Source organism: Thamnophis sirtalis, unplaced genomic scaffold (genome assembly GCF_051295495.1).
Source record: "Thamnophis sirtalis isolate CommonGarterSnake01/CBP01778 unplaced genomic scaffold, rThaSir2_p1.2 scaffold_11, whole genome shotgun sequence".
Lineage (NCBI taxonomy): Eukaryota > Metazoa > Chordata > Lepidosauria > Squamata > Natricidae > Thamnophis > Thamnophis sirtalis.
In genome coordinates this window covers 15915465-15940128 of record NW_028261391.1, presented here as the reverse complement: position 1 = coordinate 15940128, position 24664 = coordinate 15915465, and the positions used below count along the sequence as shown (strand labels likewise).

The 24664-nt window shown below is 43.1% G+C and overlaps 1 protein-coding gene across 1 annotated transcript in view; it reads right to left on the bottom strand.

Annotated features, from left to right (window-relative positions):
* PLD1 (phospholipase D1) overlaps window positions 1-9665 on the bottom strand; it is a 171644-nt gene extending 161979 nt beyond the window's left edge. Inside the window, exon 1 of the mRNA XM_087725244.1 lies at window positions 9583-9665. The gene's annotated coding sequence lies outside the window, so the exon portion shown is untranslated. The remainder of the gene's footprint in view (window positions 1-9582) is intronic.
* Between the last annotated feature and the right edge of the window lie 14999 nt (window positions 9666-24664).

Here is a 24664-nt window from a genome sequence, read left to right as displayed (position 1 = left end):
GCATAAGCAACACATGTAATATCTAACGGTAACGTCATACGTGTGCATTGCAAAAGTCAGTGTGTCAGACCTGGAAGTCATCTTTTACATTTGGGCCTTCAGACTTGCCATAATTTCTACTGTGGGAAAATGGGAGGGGGGTTATATGGAGTATGGGTGATATATAGTAATAACAATGCTCTTTTCTCAGAGAGTCAAGGACATCTTGCCCTGCAGCTGCGATGGTGTGACTGGGAAGCATCTTCAGTTTTGGATGGTGCCTGATTGGGCCATGTGATGGACATGTGGGTGCTGGGCAGGGACTTGAACTTTCTTTGGGGTGAGGAAAACCCGGGAGCTTTCAGATTCGGGTTTTCCCAGATGTGCCAATATGACATCTCTAATAAAATGGAACTTTGAGGAAACTCAGCCCTCGGAGTCTTCTTTCGTTACTTGGAACCCTGACAAAGTAGTTTACTGCCACTTTCCACCTTTCCAATGAAAGGGTGTGCCCGGAAAGTAAAGAGGAGTGCATATTTACGCAATGTTGCAAAGTCAATTAAAAACAAACAAACCAGAAGTGCACATGTGATTAAAATTGTTCCTATCAAGAACACTTCACCCAGATAAAGAATGGTGCCTTAATGGTGCCTTAATGGTGCACGCTCTATATTACAGGTCTTACGACCACAATTGGCCAAGCCCAAAATTTCTGTTTCGAAGTGAGACAACATTTAAGTGAGTTTAGCCCACTTTATGACTTTTCTTGCCATCGTTGCTAAGTGAGTCACTGCAGTTGTTAAGTTAATAGTGCAGATGTTAAGTGAATCTGGATTCCTCATTGACTTTGCTTGTCAGAAGGGCACAAAAGAGGATCACATGACCCTGCCATAAATAGGAGTCAGTTGCCAAGGGTCCGAATTTTGACCACGTGACCATAGGGATGCTTCAATGATTGTTAAGTGTAAAAAAACAATTATAAGACTTTTTTTCAGTGTGGTTGTAACTTTGAACTTTGAACAGTCACTAAATGAATGGCTGTAAGTCGAGGACTACCTGCATTGTAGAATGAACTGCCCATGGATTTAAGGAAAGGGTTCAAACAAACCTTTTCACCAAGATCTTAGAATTAGAATAATAAGAGTTGGAAGGGATGTTGTAGGTCATCTAGTCCAACCCCTGCCCAAGCTGGAGACCCTACACCATTTCTGACAGATGGCTTTCCAGTTTCTTCTTCAAAGCTTCCAATGATGTAGCTCCCACAACTTCTGAAGGCAACTTCTGTCCCATGGGTTGATTGTTCTCATTGGCAGAAACTTCATATTTATTTCCAGGTTGAAACTCTTCTTGTTCAGTTTCCATCCATTATTCCTTGTCTGGCCTTCGGGTCCCTTGGAAAATAGCTTGACCCCTTCCTCTCTATGGCAGCCCATCAAATATTGGTACACTGCTATCATGTCTCTCTTGGTCCTTCTCTTCCTTCTCTTGATTAGACATGCTCAGGTCCTTCATATGTTTTAGCCTCCAGTCCCCTAATCAATAGCAGTAGACTTAGCAGTAGACTTATATACCGCTTCATAGGGCTTTCAGCCCTCTCTAAGAGTCAGCATATTGCCCCCAACAATCTGGGTCCTCATTTTACCCACCTCGGAAGGATGGAAGGCTGAGTCAACCCTGAGCCGGTGAGATTTGAACCGCTGAACTGCTGATCTAGCAGTAGCCTGCAGTGCTGCATTTAACCACTGCGCCACCTTGGCTCTTTGTTGCTCTTCTCTGCCCTCCTTCTAAAGCAGGTGTCAAACTTGCATCGTCACAGCAGCATCACATGACGTATCACAACTTTTCCCGCCCTTCGCTAAACCAGGCGTGGGTGTTGCCAGCGCGTGACACATCGGCCTGCGGGCCATGAGTTTGACAGCCCTGTTCAAGAGTCTCACTATCTTTTTTATAGTGTTCCGGAGGGCCCACCTGCCTGCCCGCGCTCCTTACCTGTCTTTAAACCCTTCGGCGCTTCCGCGCACATGCATGGCGCATACAGCACCTGCGTGATGCTCCGCCGAGCAGCTGAAGCATCGCGGAGGCTTGTGGAGGCATTGGTAGATGGTAAGATGCAAGCGCCCGCTGCGCATGTTCATGTGGAGGACACCGGGCCCCATTGCAACCGTACCATTTGCAACGGGATCCGGAACCTACCACTGTTACTGGGTATTATGATGATAGCTGCCTTGCATTTTTCTAAGCCCTTGCATGTGAGTGTGTGCAAGCAAGCAAAATAAGACCAATAAAATTTAAAGCTTCCATATTAAGTCCCCCATTATCAAAAGTTCTTGCGCACAGATTTTTTTGCATTTAAGGCATAGGAAGAAGCTTGTTAGCAGCGGGTATAATATAATAATCAGATTTTTCATTTCTCACTTATTTTTCTCTCTCTTGTTCCTGCTGTGGCTAAGGTCATGTGGCCTCAACGTTTTGCTAACCTTATTTTCGGCAGGAAGTTTAAGAGAACTGATGCTTTCTAGCCCTGAAGCATCCAGGAATCCATATATTTACAGATAGTCCTTGACTTACCATCACGATTGGGACCAGAATGGGCTTTACTGATTAGACTGATAGCTCTTTAGAGAAATGGCCTGTTCATATTATTATGAAATATTTGATGTTAATGCCTAATTTTACCGTAACAGAGAAAATGGGAAGTCAATGCTTCTTTTTCTTTTTTCTCCTCCTTATTTTTCTCACTCCTCTTTCCCCCTTTCTGCCCCCACTGCTTTTCTATTTACTTTGTATTTTATAATACCTCATGGTTCAATAAAAATGTTAATGACAAAACAATTGGGACCAGAACAGTGGCGAAATTTAAAAAAAAAATACTACCAATTCTGTGGGCGTGGCAGGGGGAAGGATATTGCAAAATTTCCATTCCCACCCAACTCTGAGGCCAGCCAGAGGTGGTATTTGCCAGTTCTCAAAACCACTCAAAATTTCCACTCCCAGTTCTCCAGAAGCTGTCAGAACCTACTGAATTTCACCCCTGGACCAGAATGTCTGTCACTAAGTGATGTGGTGATTAAGTGGCTCATATCCGATTTTACAATCTTTTTGCCATAGACATTAAGTGAATCACCATGATTGTTAAGTAAATCCAGTTTCCCTCATTGATTTTACCTGTCAGAAGCAACCCCTGGGAAGGTTAAGAGCCGAGGTGGCGCAGTGGTTAAATGCAGCACTGCAGGCTACTTCAGCTGACTGCAGTTCAGCAGTTTGGCTGTTCAAATCCCACCAGGCTCAAGGTTGACTCAGCCTTCCATCCTTCCGAGGTGGGTAAAATGAGGACCCAGATTGTTGTTGGGGGCAATATGCTGACTCTGTAAACCGCTTAGAGAGGGCTGAAAGCCCTATGAAGCGGTATATAAGCCTAACTATTGATTGATTGGTTATTACACGAAATCACATGACCCTAGGACACTGAGACCATCATAAATACATGTTTGTCCAGTTGCCAAGCACTTGAATTCTGATCATGTGACCATGGGAAATGCTGCAATGTTTGTGTGAGGACTGGTCATGGTTAATTTTTTCAGCACCATCTTTGAACAGTTGTTAACGAACTACAGAGTAATTACTGAATCTGTCATCTGCACCTCCATAACTGTCTGGCTTGGCTCTGCAACCCAACAAGACAAACAGAGATTTCAACGGATCATTAGAATTGCACAATTGCTACCAATCTGCCTTCCCTTGAGGACCCGTAGACTACCAGAGTCAAAAAGAGGGGTGTGAAAATATCTACAGACCCCTCACATCCTGGACATAAATTGTTTGAACCTCTGCTCTCAAAACGACGCTATAGGGCACTGCACACCAGAACAACTAGACACAAGGACAGTTTTTCCCCGAATGCCATCACTCTGCTTAACAACTAATTCCCACAACACTGTCAAATAATTTACTAAGACTGTATTACTATTATTCTGCTCTTCCTTCCTAGTATCTATCTCTTTCCACTTATGACTATGGTTCCACCACAAAACCGCGGTAGACTAAAGCGCGCTCGACAAAAGCGTGTACCTGACGTCATCACAGCGCGACGAAAACATCACGCTGTGAGCGGTAAATTTAAAATTAACGCGAAAACCTTTCCTAACCCCCCCCCAAACCTAACCCTAAACCTAACCCTAACCCTAACCCTAACCCTAAACCTAACCCTTAACCTAACGCTAAACCTAACGCTAACCCTTAACCTAACCCTAAACCTAACCCTAACGCTTAACGTAACCCTAAACCTAACCCTAACCCTTAACCTAACCCTAACCCTAACCCTTACCTTTACGTGAATCGGCTTGCTTTAAAAGCACTTTTTAAAATCTCCGCGGTCGTATTTGTCACGCTGCTGATGACGTCAGGTACGTGCTTTAATCGGGCGCGCTTTAGTGGACCGCGGTTTTGTCGTGCCACGTATGACTATAACCATACTGCTTGTATCTTTCAATTTATATTGTTTTATTGTTTCCTAGTACAATTTGATAGCTTATTAGTAACCTTGAGTATAACTAAGTATAACTTTTATTTTTGTTGAATGTATTTTATTCTCCTTATGTACACTGAGAGCATCTGCACCAAAGACAAATTCCTTGTGTGTCCAATCACACTTGGCCAATACAGAATCCTATTCTGTTGTGTTCTATCCAAATGCTTTTTAAGTCCAGGACCAACTGTAGGCAGTTTTGGAAGCAAGTCTGAAGCCTTGGCAAATGATGACATTATTTCATCACTAAATATTCCTTCAAGTCCCTGGATCCAACACGCCAGTGCTCTATCTCTAACAAAATCTAAGTCACACAGAGGCAACAAAGTTTATGACAGTGCAACTGCAGAGTCTATGGAGCGTCCTAACGTGGACAGAACTCCACTTATGCTAGCTTCAGCAATAAACTATCAATAACTATCAGTAATTTAGATAAAGCCTAGGATAGACATACTGTATGTATGTCTAATAAGGGACTTTAGCTACTCAAATCCCATCTATATTTTGTCGTAGAACTGACCAATGATAATTTTCTTGATAGCACATTAAGCCCTGCAAAGGTTTAGACTTCAACTCTCACAACCTATGGTGAGTATAACAAGGATTATGAGGCCGGAAGTCTAACGCTGTAAGACTGGCTAAAGTAAACTTATTTACTTATTTACTTAACTCTATCCATATAATGCTGGTTATTTAAACATGGGCATACCTCTTCATATGACAGGCCACTCCTTCCCTTCTTAGCCTTTTGATAGTTTGACTTGTCTGTTCTATCCAAGAGCGTTCCTCTAGAGCACGGGTGTCAAACTCGGCGTGGCATGCTGATGTCACGTGACGCAGTGCAATGTTTTTTGTCTTCAAGCTGGGGTAAGCGTGGCTTTTGCGTGATGCATCCGGCCCACAGGCCGCCAGTTGACATCCCTGGTCTAGAGTTATAAGCCCCCACCCCACCTTCACAGACCAATGAGATACTTATATTAATTAACTGTTTCTAAATTTCAAAAGCCGCTAACTCTAGAACATTGTAAGACTCTCCCCACAACAAAAATGTCCCACACAAAGGGCCATTGCGACCAACAGGTAAATGTCCTGTTACTACTGTACCCTCTATAACTGTGATGGTAAACCTATGGCACGTGTGCCACAGCTGGCACGCGGAGCCATATCTGCTGGCAGGCGAGGCATCAGCTTCAGCACCCAGCTGATTTTGGGCCTTCTGGAGGACCAAGAGAGGCCATGTTCACCCTCCCTAGGCTTCAGGAAAGCCTCCAGAGCCTGAGGAGGGCGAAAATGTCCTCCCCCAAACTTTGGAAGCCGGAAACACGCCCATTTCTGAACTTCTGGAAATCTGTTTTTTTGCCCTCCCCAGGCTCCAGACGCAAGCCTCCTGGTGCCAAAAACAGAGCATGTTTCCAGCCTCCAGAAGGGCTCTGGAGCCCGAAGGAGGCCGTTTTTGCCCTCCTGGAGGCTTGAGGAAAGCCTCCTGAGCCTGGGGGGGGGGTGAAAACCAGTGGTGGGTTACATGCAGTACGCCCCGGTATGGGCATACTGGAACCTGCTTGGAGCACCGGGTACCATTCCGGTACGGTGCTCCAGAGGGCCCACCTGCCCGCCTAAGCTCCTTACTGCATTATGGGCGTGGGGCACACATGTGTGCAGATGCACACAATTTCGGCACGCATTTACAAAAAGGTTCACCATCACTGCTCTATAAGTATTCACATTTTATAACTCCTTACCTGACAAAATCTCTCTTCCTCCGCTAAAACAGAGGTCCCCAACCTTTTGGACCACTAAATTCATAATTTTAAATCCCACGGACGTATGACCTGCCTAATGGTGAGCATGGCTAGGTGGTCATGTGACTGGGTGGGTGTTGTCAAGTTGATGTCACTCACGCCGAGGTGCGCCTCGCCAGCCTCTACTCGCCACTCCTCTCCTACCTGCCACGGCTCCTTAGGGCCCCAACAGGAAGCAGTTGTTGGCGCTAACCCGCCACCATGAGAAAGATTTGGCGAAACAGCTCAGTTCAATTTGGATCTGACCCAGAAGGAGGCTCAGTGGAAGCACCTGAGGACTACGAGCACAGGCTTTCTAAGCAGAGGGAAGACCTGGGGGAATACAAGACCAAGTACCAGCGCCTGGAGGCTCAGCAGGCTGAGATGGCGAAGACCCTCTGGCTCTTCGCCACCAACGGCACTTCCCTCCAGCCTTCGCCCAAAGCCCCGGATCAGGAGGCCGAAGCAGACCCCAAGTCAGAATTTCTGCCCCCCTCCAATCTGCACAAAATGACCCTGAAGAGAGAGACTCTCTGCAGCAATATAAGTGTCCATTGCACGTATCCATCCCAGGGGCCGTAGTTTGAGGACACCTGATTTAGTGCAAAATAAGAAATGCAAATAATTTTTCTGCAGACCACCAAAATTTTCTCACGGACCAGCAGTGGTCCCCGGACCACCAGTTGGTGACCACTGCCCTAAATTATTTAAAACACAGACATTAACTACGGTATCTTTGCAGAATTCATATCAAGCTTAGAAAGACTCTAATAAACACTAAACTGCAGAAGGAGGCACCACCCTACTTTAACTGAACTAAAGAAAGCTAAGCAACTTTATATCTAGTTGGCACTGATAAAGAGGCCAGGATTGTAACCCTTGGAAATTGAAAACAACTGATAAAGAGGCCACCAGGAAATACTAGGATTGTAACCCTTGAAAATTGAAAACAAAAATTCCAGAAGGTAGCAAGGCACTTCAATATCATTGCCAAGAAACTGACATGGATGTTTCCCTAAAATCGTTACAATTCAACCTCCATTACACTACTATGTGATTCATCAAAAGTGTGACTGGCAAATAGTGTGTTAATCTGGGAAATCACATCACATTTCTTGGGATTTACCGGTGGTCAATGTTGCAATGTCCTCAATTTGGCAATGGTGAGATAAGATGGACCGCTATCTTCATCACTCTATTGTGACTGAAGTGTAACCCCAAAACCCATTAGGGATATTGTCTGCAATTTTGAAAATTTATATTGTAGAAGACTGATCTAATCAACTTTAAGAAAATAAAACAGTTTCCTATGACCGAGTTTGCAGATCACAAAGTACTTTGTGGTTGTTTGGTTTTATTCATTATTTTATTTATTGATGTGCCACCTTGTAAAATCACCCCACTGCCTGACAAAGAGAGAAAGTGTTGGCTTGGAGTGCTATGATAAACCAGCCAATTATAATTAAACAACTAATGGCTCAGTGCAATGAATCCTTGTGAGCATAACTAATATTCTGTAATGCTGTGACTTACTTGTTCCTTTTGAGTCACTGGTGCCATAATATTTTCAGGATCAAATAAGCCTCAGGCCTCCATTGCAACTGATGAACTCCATTCATCATTTATGCTACACATGCATCTATAAAATCCCTTTCTATTTTATGGACAGGCAACAGAGTCTCAAATAACAGAGATACAAATCCTTCTGTATTTTGTTTTTCCTAGCAGCTTTCATTCAATACCTTGTTTGTGACTGCCTTGTTTAGTGACCGTTTATAGTTACAACAGTGATAAAAAAGCAACTTACAGCCTATTCTCACCTTCACAACTATCCCAGGACTAGGAAAGCAAAGGAAAGCTGAAATAAGATAATAAACAATCTTTTTTTTTCATTTATAGACTCCTTCATTTTATGACCAAGTTGCCAGTCCCAACTGCAGTAGTTAAATAAGGATTACCTGTACTTTTACCCAAAATTTTCTTCCCCACATTTTAAATAAATCCCAGGGAAGACATCAAGACATCACTCCTTTCCAGTAGAATGGTTAGTGTTGTAAAAAGGATAATTTCTGTTCTTAAGAAATTCTTGAAGAATTTCTTCTTGTAATCCTCCTCCCCCCCCCCTTTTCTCTACTTTACAAATCTGGTAGAGAATTTCAAAATTGAGTGCAAAGCTTTTGTGTGTATGTGTGTTTCTGTGTATTCATGCAATGCATTAAGCTTCCTTTATTTTAATCTTGGCTAGGATTTTAAAGACTGAGTTATGTATATCCACTCTATTTGTTCAGTTGATGGTTTACTGAATTGTGCAAATCTAGATCACTCTCTAATCCAGTAATCAAATGAAGCTCAATGCACCAAGATAAAGTATTTGGATGAGAGAGCCTTTAAATATTCTTCATTCACCTCACATTCTTTTATAATCATTTCAAACTTTCTATCTTTCTCCTCAAATCTTTCTTCCACTTTTATCCATTTCTCTAATTGTCTTCAGTTCAACCAATTTAATTTAATATTTGACAGTGAGAACAATCAACCAATGGAACAGAAGTTGCCTTCAGAAGTTGTGGGAGCTTCATCACTGGAAGCTTTCAAGAAGAGACTGGGTTGCCATCTATCAAAATAGTGTATGGTCTCCTGCTGGGGGGGTGGACTAGATGACCTACAAGGTCCCTTCCAACTCTGTTAATATAATCTAAATCATTTTTTGTCAGCTGCTCGGTTTTAAGATGCTCTCCAAAACTGAAAAGCGGTCTCTGCATTTTTGAATTTCGTGCAGATTTACACGCGGTACATATCGGTATAACAAAACTGCAAGAGGGGGGCGGGGGAAGAAACTTCCTGGTATATCAGTGGTGGCTTTAAGAGGAATTAATGCTTCTGCTTTTCGACAAGTTTTAGCACAGCGGGAAAGTGAATTTTAAACGACGTCCGTCTTGAGCGTGATCCCAAAATTTAAGAGGCAGTAGAGGAAGAAATGGAGAGAAAATGACAAGGCTTTAAAAGAAGGCAATGCTTACTATTGAACTTATGCCAGTTCAGACGGCCCGCCCCCCAAAAAGGAGAAATATATATATATATTTATGGCTCCTTTGAAAAATACCATTGGTACTGTACTGTAAATGTATTTTGGGGCAGAAGGAAAAGAGAAAGGAAGAGGAGGGAGAAAAATATCTGCCCAGCAAAGTTTCACGCGACTCCTGTTACATGTTAAGATGTTCCCACAATGCAGACCGCCAGCACTATCCGCACACGCGTTACAGACGTACTTTCCACTGGCCAGAAAGAGGCCAAGATTACCTGGATCTGAAGCCGGCTGCAAGTGGAGCGGACCTGGCACCCGTGGAGAGAAGCCGCAGCGATGCCATCCGGCGGAGAGCTCCTTCTGCAACGCAGGAGGGCGGGGAGGCTCAACCGGGAAGGCGTGGACGGATTTGAACACACTCCCGCCCGGGGGAGAATTCGCACGGTGGGGCGGGAAGCTGAGAGGCCAGATCTCTAGAAGGTGTCCCTGCGTGGGCGCGTGGGAGCTCCGGGACAACGCCCCGAAGATTGCAGCTCTCCCAGCAATCTAGCTGGCTTCCTTGCACGTTCTTCTCTGGAGTTCCTTGCAAAATAAAAATTATATATATAATAGTTATAATAGCTTGAAATAGATCTATACTAGTCTCCCTTTATTTATTTATCAGCACAAATATAACACAAAATATTTATATATATATATATATATATATATATATATATATATATATATATATATATATATATATATATATATATATATATATATATATATATATATATATATTTATATATATTTATATATATATATATATATATATATATATATATATATATATATATATATATATATATATATATATATATATATATATATATATATATATATATATATATATATATATATATGTCAAACTACTAGAATAGTCAAATAGAATATTCAAACTATTCTCCAAGGCACCTGAGTGTAGAACAAGAAGCAATGGGTGGAAACTAATCAAGGAGAGAAGCAACTTAGAACTGAGGAGAAATTTCCTGACAGTTAGAACAATTAATCAGTGGAACAACTTGCCTCCAGAAGTTGTGAATGCCCCAACACTGGAAGTCTTTAAGAAGATGTTGGATAGCCATTTGTCTGGAACAGTATAGGGTTTCCTGCCTAGGCAGGGGGTTAGACTAGAAGACCTCCAAGGTCCCTTCCAACTCTGGTATTGTATTGTATTGTATTGTATTGTATTGTACAGTACAGTATGTATATATGATATCGGGGGACTGGGAGATTGGAGGGGCCGCATTCTTGTTATAACAGCACTTTGTTTCTTGTTGTGGAGAGGTTCTTTTAAAAAAAAACACGTAAACAATAAATTGCCTTTTTGGAACAAAACAAGACAACACCATTGTGCCTTCACTCCAGCTGCAGGAGCCCTGGCTTGAGGAAGGACAGCTGGCTCCTGGAGAGATTTATGCAGAAGCTTTCTCCTGTGGGGTGGTTTAAGAAGGGTTGGCATCAGCACTCAAGTTGCCAAGTACTGTCCTTGTCTCCCAGCAGGATCCCTTTCCTGGATCCCTTTCCCACCTGAGATTTAATTTGGCAAAATGTCTTAACAAGTGGCAGCCAAACTCAATTCAAGTGCTATGGAAAAATTCAATTCAAGTGCTATGTCTACAGATGCCTCACATCCTGGGCATAAATTCTTTCAACTTGCTACCCTCAAAATGATGTTATAGAGCAGTGATAGGTAACCTTTTCCGGACGGAGCACCCAAAATGCGTGCACGCACCTAAGCCCCCCAAATGAGGTCCCCGTGCATGTGCCCTGCCCCACACATATGTGCCCCCATGCATGCGCCCTGCCCCTCACCAATATACATGCAACCCCCCACATTGCCTCGGCGCTCTGTGCATGTGTGGCAGAGACCCAAGGATCAGCTGGCTTGCAGGAGGTGCGTGTACATGCGCAGGGGAGCTGAGCTGGGGCGACGGCTCGTGTGGCCACAGAGAGGGCACTGTGTGCCATCTCTGGCATGCATGCCATAGGTTCGCCATTACGGTTGTAGAGCATTGCGCTCCAGAATAACTAGATAGAAGGACAGCCCAACAAGGATTCTTAGAAGATCAGAATGGTGGCTGGTTGCGACCTAGAGCTTTAGAAGGAAGAGATATAAATAGTGAGAAAGTAATTCCGGAGAGCACAATTGCTACAGCACAGGTGTTTGTTTAATGATAAATGGGTGTATCTTTAAGATGCCACCTGGCACACATCACTATGTACTTGTGTAGGTCATGGTATGCTTAACTCTATTTGATAAATGGCATTGGGTGGTGTTCAAATAATATACTACGTCACCAAACTCCACGCACTGTCATTTATCAAATAAACTAGAGTTAAACAGCATTTTAGTTTAATCCCCGCCTTTTGCTTATTTAATCCCTACCAATTCTTCATAGATTGTGGCATCCTGTTTTGTGGCTTTATAACGTTTCTCCTTTAAAATATATACAGGTAGTCCTTGACTTACAGGCCACAACTGTATGTTGCTAAGTGAAACATCTGTTAAGTGAGTTTTGCCCCATTTTACGCTCTTTCTTGACACAGCTATTAAGTGATTCGTTGCAGATGTTAAGTAAGTTAATGTTGTTAAGTGAATCTGGCTTCCCCATTGACTTTCCTTCTCAGAAGGTCAACTGTCATAAATAGGAGGCAGTTGCCAAGCATCTCAACTTTGATCCCGTGGCCAAAGGGATGCTGAAGTGGTTGTAAGTATGAAAAACAGTCATAAGTCACTTTTTTCCGTGCCCTTGTAACTTTGAACCTAGGTCACTAAATGAATTGTTGCAAGTTGATGACTACCTGGATATAGATATGCATATACCTATACCAGGGGTGTCAAATTCAAGGCCCATGGACTGGATCTGGCCTGTGGGGTGCTTAGATCTGGCTCGCAGGGCCTCCTTGGAAACAGCAAAGGACCAGCCCCCAGTGCCTCCGCCAGCGAAAATGGAGCTCTGTTTGTGGCCCTCCCAAGCTCTGTTTTCGCTGGCAGAACATTGCAGGAGGCCATCGCAGCTGAAAATGGAACTTGCCCGAGCTCCATTTTTGTTGGCAGAGGGTTGCAGGAGCTCGGAGTCCATGTCACAGCCGAAAAGGGAGCTTGGGTGCTCATTTCACTGACAGAGAAGTCAGGCCACCACAGGTGCCCCCAACCGGAGTGATGTTGAGCTGGCCACACCCACCTTGGCCACACACCCCCAAGGTCAAACACAACCCTGAGGTGGCCCTCAATGAAATCAAGTTTGACACCCCCGAGCTATACCTATACATGGCTTAGATAGCTTTCCTGTTCTGCTCACCTGTGTCTCATGTAGGTGTAAGCTACAGCATTCTTTCTCCCTTTTCTTTGCTTTTTAAGTAGTTAACTGCAGTGTGATTTTGTTTACAATTTTGTATTAGCAACTTGGTTGAAGGGAGGGTATATTTGAAAATAATAAATATTCTTTCTACCAAAGAAATAGTATTCAGAATGGCTAAGGCGTGTGCGCCCGTGCACACACACAACTATAAATAAAAAAATAAAATTCAGAAAAGTAACGAAGACACAATGAAAAGCAAACTGGGAACACAGGTAGCCCTCAATTTATGGCCGCAGTTGAGCCCAAAATTTATGTTGATAAGCGAGAAATTTGTTAAAGTGAGTTTTGCCCCATTTTTACAACTTTTCTCTCCACAGCTGTTAAGTGAATTGTTGCAGTTCTTAAATGAGTAACATGGTTGTTAAGTGAAGCTGGTTTGCACATGGGCTTCTCAGAAGGTCGCAAAAGGGGATCGTATGACTCCGGGACACTGCGATTGTCATAAATGTTTGTTGGTTTGCCAAGCACCCACATGTAAATCTCATGACTGTGGGGATGCTGCAACGGTTGTAAGTGTGAAAAATGGCCATAAGCAGGGGTGGTTTTCACTTACCTTCCCTACCAGTTCACAAATATGCACGCTCCTGGCCTTCCATGCATGCACTTTGCTCAAAAAATGTCTCTTAAGTAGGGTGACATAGAGTTGGGTGAACCAGTCCGAACCGTCTGAATACCACCTCTGGCCATAAGTCATTTTTGTCAATGCCACTGTAACTTTAAACAGTCACTAAATGAACTGCTGCAACTCTAATACAACAGCTGTAGGCAGAAAATCTACACAACTCTCTTAAAATAGAGAGATGGTTGGAATGACCCTAATCACAATTTACAAATTGGCCCAGTGAAGCCCACAATATAATAGCGCTTGAAGGAGATGCAAGCACCAGAGTGGAGACCTATAAACATGTTGAGCACGACCAACTGAACCAGTTCTGCAAAAACCGTGGCGAAGTCATGATCTTACCACCAGCAGCTAAGATCAGGAAATATTTCTTAACTGTCCCCGTCAGCAGTTTTTAATCACAGCCAGCGACTCAGAAAGCCTCATATTTGAGGTGAAGTTAATGTTTTTATGGCTTTTCCTTTAGGCCGCTGAAGCAGGCAGAGGAGATGGGCCTGTTCTACCACCGGGATGGACCTGATGGTCACGTCTGAAAGCTGAAATTATTGTGTGGCTAGCAATAATGAGATCCTAAAGACCCAGGCTTTGCGAGTTCTTCTTCATTTAAACTAGCGTCCTCCCTTTTCATAGTCAGCAAAAGAGCGTGAATCAACTCTGATCTGCAAGGCTACTATTTGTTCCTCAGATGTTATAAGATAGTCCTTGAAAGGGAGATGAAAGGAGAAAAGGATGACAGAACAGTGATAAATTTCCACTATTGGCTAAGAAAAACAAAAAAGGGCCTTGGCGGATCAGACAAATCTGGCCTCTGGTTTTTGATGTCTCGGTGACCTTCGCTGTTGCTGTTAAGAAGCAATTCTGAAATAGTTGCCATTTAGAGGCCTCTACTACTTGAATTTTTTTAAAAAGGTGGACACGCTTATATCCAATGGTGGAAAATTTTATAGTTTAGCTCTGCATTATATGAAGAAGCTGCTTTTCAGTGCAAAATTGAATTTGTCTCACTGCTGCTATAGTAGTGGCCAAAATTGTGGAAACCTTTTGGGAAAACCTTTTGATGTTTGTTGGCTAATAACACCACTTATTTGGGAAGTAGAACCATAAAATTGTGTATCAACGGAAAGATAATTTAATCAAGAATGTAATGCAATAACTTTTATAAAGAATTTGCTATTAGAATAGCAGTTGTAAAGAATAAAAGTGAAACACATAGAAAAAAATATGTGATATATAGTAATTATCACCATAGAAAAAATGAGATATACAAAAATCATTACCATGTCAGTTAATACTTAGTTGGGCAACATTTAGCATGAATTACAGCCTTACATATCTTCCCATGGAGTGAACCAAGTCTTTTAGTTCTGCAGCTGGTATGTAAAACCATGATTGAATGATTGCTTCTATTAGCTGGGTTTTATTGCTGGCTAAATTTGGCTATCACTTTTCATAGAATACAAATAATTGAACAAATTTTGTTGCATTACATTCTTGATTAAATTATCTTCTCATTGATATATAATTTTATGGTACTACTCCCAAAAAGTGGTTAGCCATCAAACCTCAAAAATACTTTTCCCAAAAAGTTTCCACAATTTTGGCCACTATTGTATACGAAAGCAGTTAAATGGTTAGCTTCCTTAGATACTGAATTATAACATCTATCCCATTGCAATTCTATGGCTCCATATTATGGTGATTTTATTATGGCTTTATCTTAATATATTATCTCCTCTATTGTACTGTCCACATATCTCCTTCATATGTGTGTGTGTATCAGTGGTGGGTTGCAGGCGGTATACCCCGGTACCAGTGATGGGTTTAAAAAATTTTTAGAACATATTCTGTAGGTATGGTCTGTTTTGTGGGAGTGGCTTGGTGGTCATGTGACCGGGTGGGAGTTGCTTGGTGATCATGTGATTGGGTGGGAATAGCTTGTCAGTCATGTGACTGAGTGGGAGTGGCTTGGAAGTTATGTGACCAGGTGGGAGTAGCTTGGCAGTCATGTGACTGGTGGGAATGGCCAAGTCAATGTCACTGAATTCTTTGCCCCAAAGAATGACCTACAAAAAGAAGATATAAAAAAGAAATTTATTATTTTGTGCACTTACTACTTAAATAAGAATAAAATAAGTAAACAAAGTAAACAAAACTTACAGAGGAAATATGGCTGTCCTTGCCAGTCTTCAACATTACTGACCAACTTACACAGACTTCCAGCCCTCTGCCTCTACCCTCTTCCTGGATTCACTCAGACTGTTTTAAAACTCACAGCCTGTGCAGAGGGACTGGAAGTGTGTGTTCCTATCTTCCAGTATCTTCCAGCCCCTCTGCCTCTTCCCTCTTTCCCAACATCCTTCCCCACCGCACTCCAGCCATTCACCAGTTCTTTTTTCTTCTGACAACTTTTCGGCAGAATTGTGCGGAAAGAGCGAACGAGGGGAGGGGAGGGAGCATTCCAGTACAGGACCTCCTGACCAACAGGTACAGGAAGGCATGCTAAATTTTACCATCTGGTACGGCTGTACTAGTCTGTACCAGTTGAAACCCACCCTTGCCCAGTATGGGTGTACTGGTGCCTGCTGGGAGCACTGGGTACCATTCCAGTATGGTGCTCTGGAGCGCCCACCCACCCTCTCGAACTCCTTACCTGTATTTGAGCTCTTTGGTGCTTCTGCGCACACGCACAGAGTGTACGGCGCCTGCGCAATGCTCCGCCAAACAGCTGGAGCGTCACAGAGGTGGCGTGGAGGCATCACGGAGGCATCATGTGGGGGACGCTGCGCGTGTATGTGGGAAATGTCGGGCCCCATTGCACCGACCCGTTGCACCTGAATCTGGAACCCACTACTGATGTGTACATCTGTATATCTATCTATCTATCTATCTATCTATCTATCTATCTATCTATCTATCTATCTATCTATCTATCTATCTATCTCTTATATCTCTAGCTGTATATATCTCTATTTCTATACCTCTATGTGCTTTATTTAAATAAAATTTGTATATCAGTGATTGCATGAGCTCTGTAGTTACTATATGATACATAAATAAAGTGCAAAATTTACTGTAGATGCAATGAAAAACCCTGGTTACTACAAAAAAATCTCTTTTCTCCTGCTTCAAGTTTTTAACAGTGTGTCAGATGTCACAGAGATATTATTAATGTAAATGTCAGTATGGGTTAAATGGATGTGACATGCAAATTCCCCCCATAATTAATCAAGGCTAAACGTAACTGAGTTTAGGCTCTTGCACAAATGAAGCTGCATTCAGTCGACGTGCTGTGTGATGTTAACCATTTTGACTGAAGACATAGCCAGCTTGTGCTGTGATGTGTGGGTCTGACCATCTTCTTGTGCTCACATAAAAACAAAAATAGTAAACAACAATATTAGTAACAGAAACACTAATGGAAAGAAAAGTACCCAGCCTCAAATTTCCTCTCTTTCCCAGGTTGCTACTTGAAATGACCATTTCATTAACCATAAATTTGAAAAATTGAATTCTTTGCTGGCTTGTGCAGTTAATTGTATTTGTCTTCAATGAAAGTTGAACACTGAAAGGGGAATCCAGTTTGCCAATGTGTAAATGTAAGCTTCTAAACTATAAACCAGTGGTGGGATTCAAAAATATTAGCAACCCGTTCTATGCTGGGTGGGCATAGCCTACTCAACTTCCTGCACCATGGCGGGGAAGGGGGGGGCATTTTTCCCCACACCGGACTCCGGAGGCTTTCCAGAGGCTGGAAAGAAAGCCCATTTTCGGACTTCTGGAACTTCTGCTAGGCCCGTTTTTTGCTCTCCAGAGGCTCCAGAGGGTTCCCTGAGCCATCGGGAGGATGGAAACGGCCTTCCCCAGGCTCCGGAGACTCTCCGGAAGCCAGAAACAGGCCCGTTCTGGACTTCCATAACTTCCAGAAAGCCCGTTTTTTGCACTCCCAGATACTCCGTGTGGACCCTGTACTTTCCTAGCAAGATGAACAGGCCGCATGGAGACTCCTGGGAGGAGTGGGGTGGGGTGGATGGGTAGAACCAGCCAGTCCTTGTAACAACTGGTTCGGCAAACCAGATGCAAAATTAGCAATCCCACCCCTGCTTGTCACATTTGGGAGTCATTCATGAGTATAATGTTGAATCCTTGTTTGAATCCAAAATGCTAAACAATCCCCACAAAACACAATGGGGTGTGATAAAAAAAAAAGCAAGATCTTGATTAAAAATAAAATCCCTTAAGAAGGGAGATGAACGGACTTGAGGCTGCCTTCCATGATAAGCAACTAGACAGGAGTTTAAGTAAAGACATGCAGTTAGTCCTCCACTTATAATACTTCATTTAGTGACCATTCAATGGCATTGAAAGAAGTGACTTATGATCATTTTGCACACTTATGACACTTGAAGCATTGCCATGATCGTGCGATCAAAATTCCTGACATGATGAAAGAGAAATTCTGACACATATTTACAGTGTCCGGGGTTGTGTGATCACCTTCTATGACATTCTGACAAGCAAAGTCAATGGAGAAGCTGGATTCAATTAACGACCGTGTTACTATCTTAACAATTTCAGTGATTCACTTAATAACTGTGGCAAGAAAAGTCATCAAATGGGGCCAAATTCACTTAATGTCTCACTTAGCAAAAATAAATTTCGGGCTCCATAACAGTCGTAAATCGAGGACTACCTGTTTCACTGATGAATATGGGAGAAGTACATTGCATTTTTCTGTGTCCAGGATTTTCCACTGCCTCTAGATTTTGCTATTTAAAATGGCCAGATTGAGTTTTTGGTCTGTCAACCCTGATGATTTGCTCACCTTGGAAATGACACAATGCATCCATCCTTGAAATGCAGAAGTGAGATTAAAATGCCTCTGGAGAACAGTAGGTCATAAACACAAGAACATCAATTCAAGATCCATATCAAAACACCGATTGGTTGGCCACCCTGCACAAAGAGAAGAAGGAAAAAGATACCAAAAGTACAGAATTTCCCTATACATCTGCTTTGTATTGGAGCAGGAAAATTGCAGAGGAAATCTGGGAAGAATCTGCTTTATTCTTCCCACAATAAGTACGGTTGAAGAGGCAAAAGGACTTACTGACCTGTTCAGTTGAGTCAAGTTCAAGGAACTGAGAGCATCTCTATCATCCACATTTTTATATGTTGTTTGCATAAAACAAACGAGGTATGATAAGGGCAATATATATATTTAATATTACATGTCTTAACAGCAGCAAGAATTGTATTTGCACAGTACTGGAAAAATGAACAAACACCTACAGAAGAAGATGTAATTAGAAAAACATTAGATGTGCAGGAATGGATAGAGTGACGTTACAGATAAAAGAAAAAGAAGATTCAGAGTATTTTCCAACATGGGACTTGTTCTATAAATGGTTGGAATGAATCATAGAAATAGACATTAGGAGCTGGGAAAGCAGTATTATATAAGCAAATGGATCCCGACAATACACTGTTTACGAAGCACCAATAGTTCAAGTCCTAGATGGGATGAATATTTTACTTTGTGCATTTTGTTACACAAATGTATGAGAAGATCATTCTTATATTAATTATAATGTATGGGCTAAGACACGAATGCAGTCATATCAATAAAGATCATTGGAATAAAAACTAAAATGAAAATAAAACAATATGATAAGGAAAGATAGCAGAGCAAAGAATAGGGAGTATTTCTGCTTAAGAGTTTGCTAAGCAGACCCAATCTTCCAGTTACTAACCCCAGATATTCAGCTGGTTTACTTTAACCTCAGATATTCAGCTGGTTTACTTCTGTGTTATTTGCAGCAACCACCAAGATGCTTCCGGGAAGCCCACCTGCAGAATCCAGAGTCAACAGGTGTCTCCTCTGCTTCCCTCTAGCAGCTGATGAACTTCTGGAGTTTAGTTTCAGCTCTCGTGACTACTGAAAGAGAGGTTAGTCTATAGTGTTTAATTCCCTTTTAATATCAGCTAAAGTCTAATCCAGGCACTGGGTAAGAAGCATTGTGGCACCATGCATAGTGAATCTATTCCTGCTGTCCACAAGCTGCTAATTCTGTCCTTTCTGATGTTTAGGTAAAGATGAAGGTTCCCCTTGCACATAGGTGCTAATCGTTCCCGACTCTAGGGGGTGGTGCTCATCTCTATTTCAAAGCCGAAGAGCCAGCGCTGTCCGAAGACGTCTCCGTGGTCCTGTGGCTGGCATGACTAAATGCCGAAGGTGCATGGAACGCTGTTACCTTCCCATCAAAGGTGGTTCCTATTTTTTTCTACTTGTATTTTTGTGTGATTTCAAACTGCTAGGTTGGCAGAAATTGGGGCAAGTAACAGGAGCTCACTCCATTACATGGCGCTAGGGATTTGAACCGCCAAACTGCCAACCTTTCTGATTGACAAGCTCAGTGTCTTAGCCACTGAGTTGCCGCGTCCCTTCTGATCTTTTACTTTCTCGCATTTATCTTAAAATCTGTACTGAAGAGGAAGGATTTCTACAGACTTGACGTGAACTGAAAATCTCTGAGGAACCTTGATAAAGTCAGGCTCTTGACCACATTGGTTTTGCCAATGTTCTGAGGTTTCTGTTTGAGTTCCAGTGAATATTTCTACAGTTCTTCCTGTTCAACATGGGAAGAAGATAAGAGGAACAGGACCTATGCTCTGAGTATCACCCATCCCTTCCTAGTAAAGTCTGAGCAAGATTTTGATTAGATCCTATTTTGTAACAGCAGATTCTATAATTAAGTCCTACATGCATGCTAGCTGGTTTGGAGTACGTATGTTAAAAAAAAAAAAGCTATTTATTAAACGGGATTTATCAGTCTATCCAGAAAGTCTTAATGTATTGTATAACTGTCGTGAACTGAATTTGGCCTTGTGGGTTACCACTAAACCAGCCTTGCCTTTTTGCAATTACAGCTCATTTGTCATGCCGGCCCTGTAGCCAAGGAGAACTGCTGACTTTTCAGCGCTTAAGAAAGAAGTGAAGAAGAGAGGAAGTTGTTGAATCCCTGCAGATAAAAATGTAAATTTAGGAAAGAAATTAGAGGATCTTGTGGCTGAGCAAGGAAAGTAACACGCAAGGCAGGCTGAGCCCCAACGGTTGGCTATTTTGGGCGGAAGGTTATATAATATTTTCCGATCTCATGATCACTGAGGAAGTTCCCTTGTGCTGAAGCATAAGAAATGTAATCTGGAATAAGTTCTCCAGTATTGGAGCCATGGTGGCACAGTGGTTAAAGTGCAATACTGCAGACTGCTTCTGCTGACTGCCTGCAATTTGGCAGGTCAAATCTCACCAGGCTTAAGGCTGACTCAGCCTCCCATTCTTCCGAGCAGTGGTGGGTTGCTCTTACTGTTGCTACCGGTACGCTGATCGCACTGTTTCGTGCATGCTCAGGATGTGCACTGTACACGCACCAGACATGCACTGCACACACATGTGCAATCCACAGCAGCTGAAAAACCAGCTGCTTGTTGGAGCTCGTGCAGGCGCCGCATGCTGTACACGCGTGTGCGCTTTGCTGTTTCTCATAAAAACAGCTATAGAACGCAGGTGGGCCAAACAAGGCACTGTAGCTATATACTCTCATCTGCTCCCAGCCACTCCCAGTACGGCCCTACCAGGCTGTACTCGTAGCAACCCATCTCTACTTCCAAGATTGGTAAAATGAGGACCCAGATTGTTGGCAATATGCCGACTCTGTAAACCGTTTAGAGAGGGTTGTAAACAGTGGTGGGTTTCAAAAAAATTTAGAACCTCTTCTGTAGGTGTGGCCTGCTTTGTGAGAGTGGCTTGCCGGCAATGTGACCGGGTGGGAGTGGCTTGCCAGCCATGTAACCGAGTGGGAGTGGCTTGGCAGTCATGTGACTGGGTGGGCGTGGCCAACTTGTAAAATGTGGTGAAACTCACTTAACAACGCTCTTGCTTAGCAACCAAAATGTTGGCTCAGAAACTCTGGCATTTGAAGCATGCAAGTCTTAAAGCTGTCAAGTTACAAGACCCTTGCAACCCCTAACCCTTTAGAGAAAAAAAAACCCAGGGGTGTTCAAACTTGACAGCTTTAAGACTTGTAGACTTCAACTCCCAGAATTCCTCCTCTCGCTCTTCATCTTGATGATGTGTGAACGGGCGGGGGCAGGGAGCTGGAACTGTGGCCTTCACCTGGCAGCAACCATGCCAGCCTCACAGCACTCATGCCGTGTGGCCACTTGCATACATCCCAGTACCTGCATTCTTTGGCAGTAGCACTGCCGCTATTGCTACATCACTGGCATCCATCTGGATTATGAATTGTCGCTCTGGGCCAGGGTGTTGCAGTAGGGGCTCTTGGGCAAAGTGCCGTTTTAATTTCTCAAAGGGTTTTTGACAGTCCATTGTCCACTGTAGAGGTTGGTTGGCTTTTGCCTTTTGGGGGGAAGGCACTGTTTTCGTACCTGCCCCCTAACCTTCTGCACGCCCCCCTGGAACTTGTGACTGTCTATCGACTTCCACATTGACTTTGCTGGTTGAACGCAGCAGGAAGTGGCGGGGAGATCCTCACTTAACAACCCAGAATTCTCATTCAATGGTGGCAACAGGAAGTGCTGATTTTGCCAGGGATAACCGTTACTTAAGCCATGGGGTCATCACTTACCCATGGAAATTCTGATCTGAAGTACCATCATAATGTGAGGGCTACCTGTAAAGTGTTGGAGCTTGCAGATAACCTGTACAGGTAGTCCTTGACTTACAACAGTTCCTTTAGTGTCCATTGGAAGTTACAATGGCACTGAAAAAAGTGACTTATGACCGTTTTTCACAGTTGCAACCTTTGCGGCATCCCCATGATCGTGTGATCAAAATTCAGATCAAAATTCCCCAATAAGCCAAAGGGCCCACTTAAGGTGGTGGTGGGGGGAAGAGGTGGCTAGTTATGCTTATGTTAACCCCCTACATTATTCTCTTTGCAGGATACGCTTCTCTTCTGAGGGGAGGCCGCCTGTCAGGCCTGCAGACATCTTTTCTTTTGGACCTTTGGCCACTTTCAATTATTCTACTATGCATTTTTCTATTGGGAAATAGCGGGAAAATGGGGGGGGGATTGTACGGAGTTAGATGGCATGTAGCCATAACAAAATTCTCCTTTGTCTCTGGACTTCCGCACCTGACCAGAACTGGATGGGTGGAACTGCCAGCATGGCAGTGGAAGATTGGACCATGTGAATGGACTTGTGGGTGTGGGGGCAAGATCTTGAACTTTCAACTGGGTGGGGAAAACCGGGGAGCTTTCAGATTCGTTTTTTTCCAGATGTGCCAACCTGGCTGTCTTAATAAATTGGAACTTTGAGGAATCCCTTGCCTCGGACTCTGATTTACTTTTGGATGCTATTTGGAACCCTGACAGACGCTTGGCAACTGATTCATATTTATGACCGTTGCTGTACCCCAAGGACATGTGATCCTCTTTTGCGACCTTCTGACCAGAAAAGTCAATGGGGAATCCAGATTCACTTAACAACCGTGTTACTAATTTATCAACGGCAGTGATTCACTTAACACCTATGGCAGGAAAGGTGAAAAAATGGGGAAAAGGTCACTTAACAAATGTTAATGCCTTCTCTCTCCTCCATTCCTCTTCAGACCCCGACATGTGCCTGAAGGTCTGATTAAAGCCAGGTGCAGCCCAGCTGCTTTAGAGCTACGAAGTCTCAATTTCACTCCTTGGCATCCAAGGAGCGGGAAGAAAAAAAAAACCTGACCAAGACTGAAAAAAATGCAGAAATCATGTTGTCAATCATGTAGACAAGGCTAGAGGAGAGTTGCCAAGGATCTGACGGTGTAGCTGGCAGATTGCTTCTGTAATCATTATGGTCCTGCATCTATTGCAAAAAATGAAAGGCAACAGAACAAGGGCTGATTTTGGAAAGAAAATCACCATGAAATTCCACTTGACGATGATGATAATGGTAAGTTAAAGGTTTCCTACTCCCAATTGTGTCTGACTTTAAGGGAAGGTGCTCATCTCGGTTTCTTAGCTGAGGAAGCCAGCATTATCCAGTTGGAAGAAAATATCCACCTGGTTCAGTTCAGAGATTGTATTCTGACCTGTTCCGGAGAACCGGTAATGGAAATTTTGAGTAGTTCAGAGAACCGGTAAATACCACCTCTGCAGTGGTGGGTTTCAAAAATTGTTCAAACCTACTCTGTGGGTGGGACCTCCTTTGTGGGAGTGGCTTGCTGCCCATGTGACCGGATGGGAGTGGCTTGCTGCCCATGTGACCAGATATGAAGATGCCGACGACACTTGTCAGAACCACCTTAAATTACCTCACACACAGCACTGGCATGCATAAGAATATGATGTAAACTTGTTTTTTTAAAAGGCATCTTTGGTTTGCGTTAAAACAACTTCAACACACGCAATGTTCTGATTGCACCACAAACGCAGTAGTCATCCTTACCTTTCACAGAGGCACTGAGTTTTATAAATATGAGCATGATAGTGTAGAATAATCATATCCAAGGACCAGTGGTGGGTTTCAAAAATTTTGGGAACCTCTTCTGTAGGTGTGGCCTGCTTTCCGGGTCCACTGGTGGAACCTCTTCTAACTGGTTCGGTAGATTTGACGAACCGGTTCTACCGAATAGGTGCGAACTGGTAGGAAGCCACCTCTGCACCTCTGATGGGCCCTGCCCCTATCTATTCTCTGCCTCCTGAGTCCCAGCTGATCGGGAGGGAATGGGGATTTTACAGTATCCTTCCCCTGCCACGCCCACCAAGCCATGCCCGCCAAGCCACACCATGCCCACCAAGCCACGCCCACAGAACTGCTAGTAAAAATTTTTGAATCCAACCACCGGTTCAGTTCCAAGCCGGGAGAAAGGCATTGGTGACAAAACAGAGGCTGGAAGCTGATTGGAAGCAGAATGGACTGAACTAAATATTGGCATTAGACAGAAAAAACTTCTGTCTTAATATTATTACTTATATTTCTGAGGGAATTCGTAGGGAGCAAATATACCTTTCCAAACTGTTGGCTGAGCCTTCAAAGGAAACAAAGCTACAGAGAAAATTTTTGTTTTTTAACCTGAAATAGGTTGTGATAAGAAAATCAAAAAGATTGAGTTTGAAGAGCAGCAGATTAAGGAAAGAAGTTGTTGGCTCCAATTGTTGCTGCCTAGCGACACCTAGTGGTCTTTCTCATTGTGACAAATCTCATCATGAGAAATTAATTAGCAAACAAAATAAGGGATGTGAACCAGATATCAGAGCATGTCAGAGTAAAATCACACCAATATGGTTTGGTTTTGTTCTTTTAAATGTTTGATTATAGGTT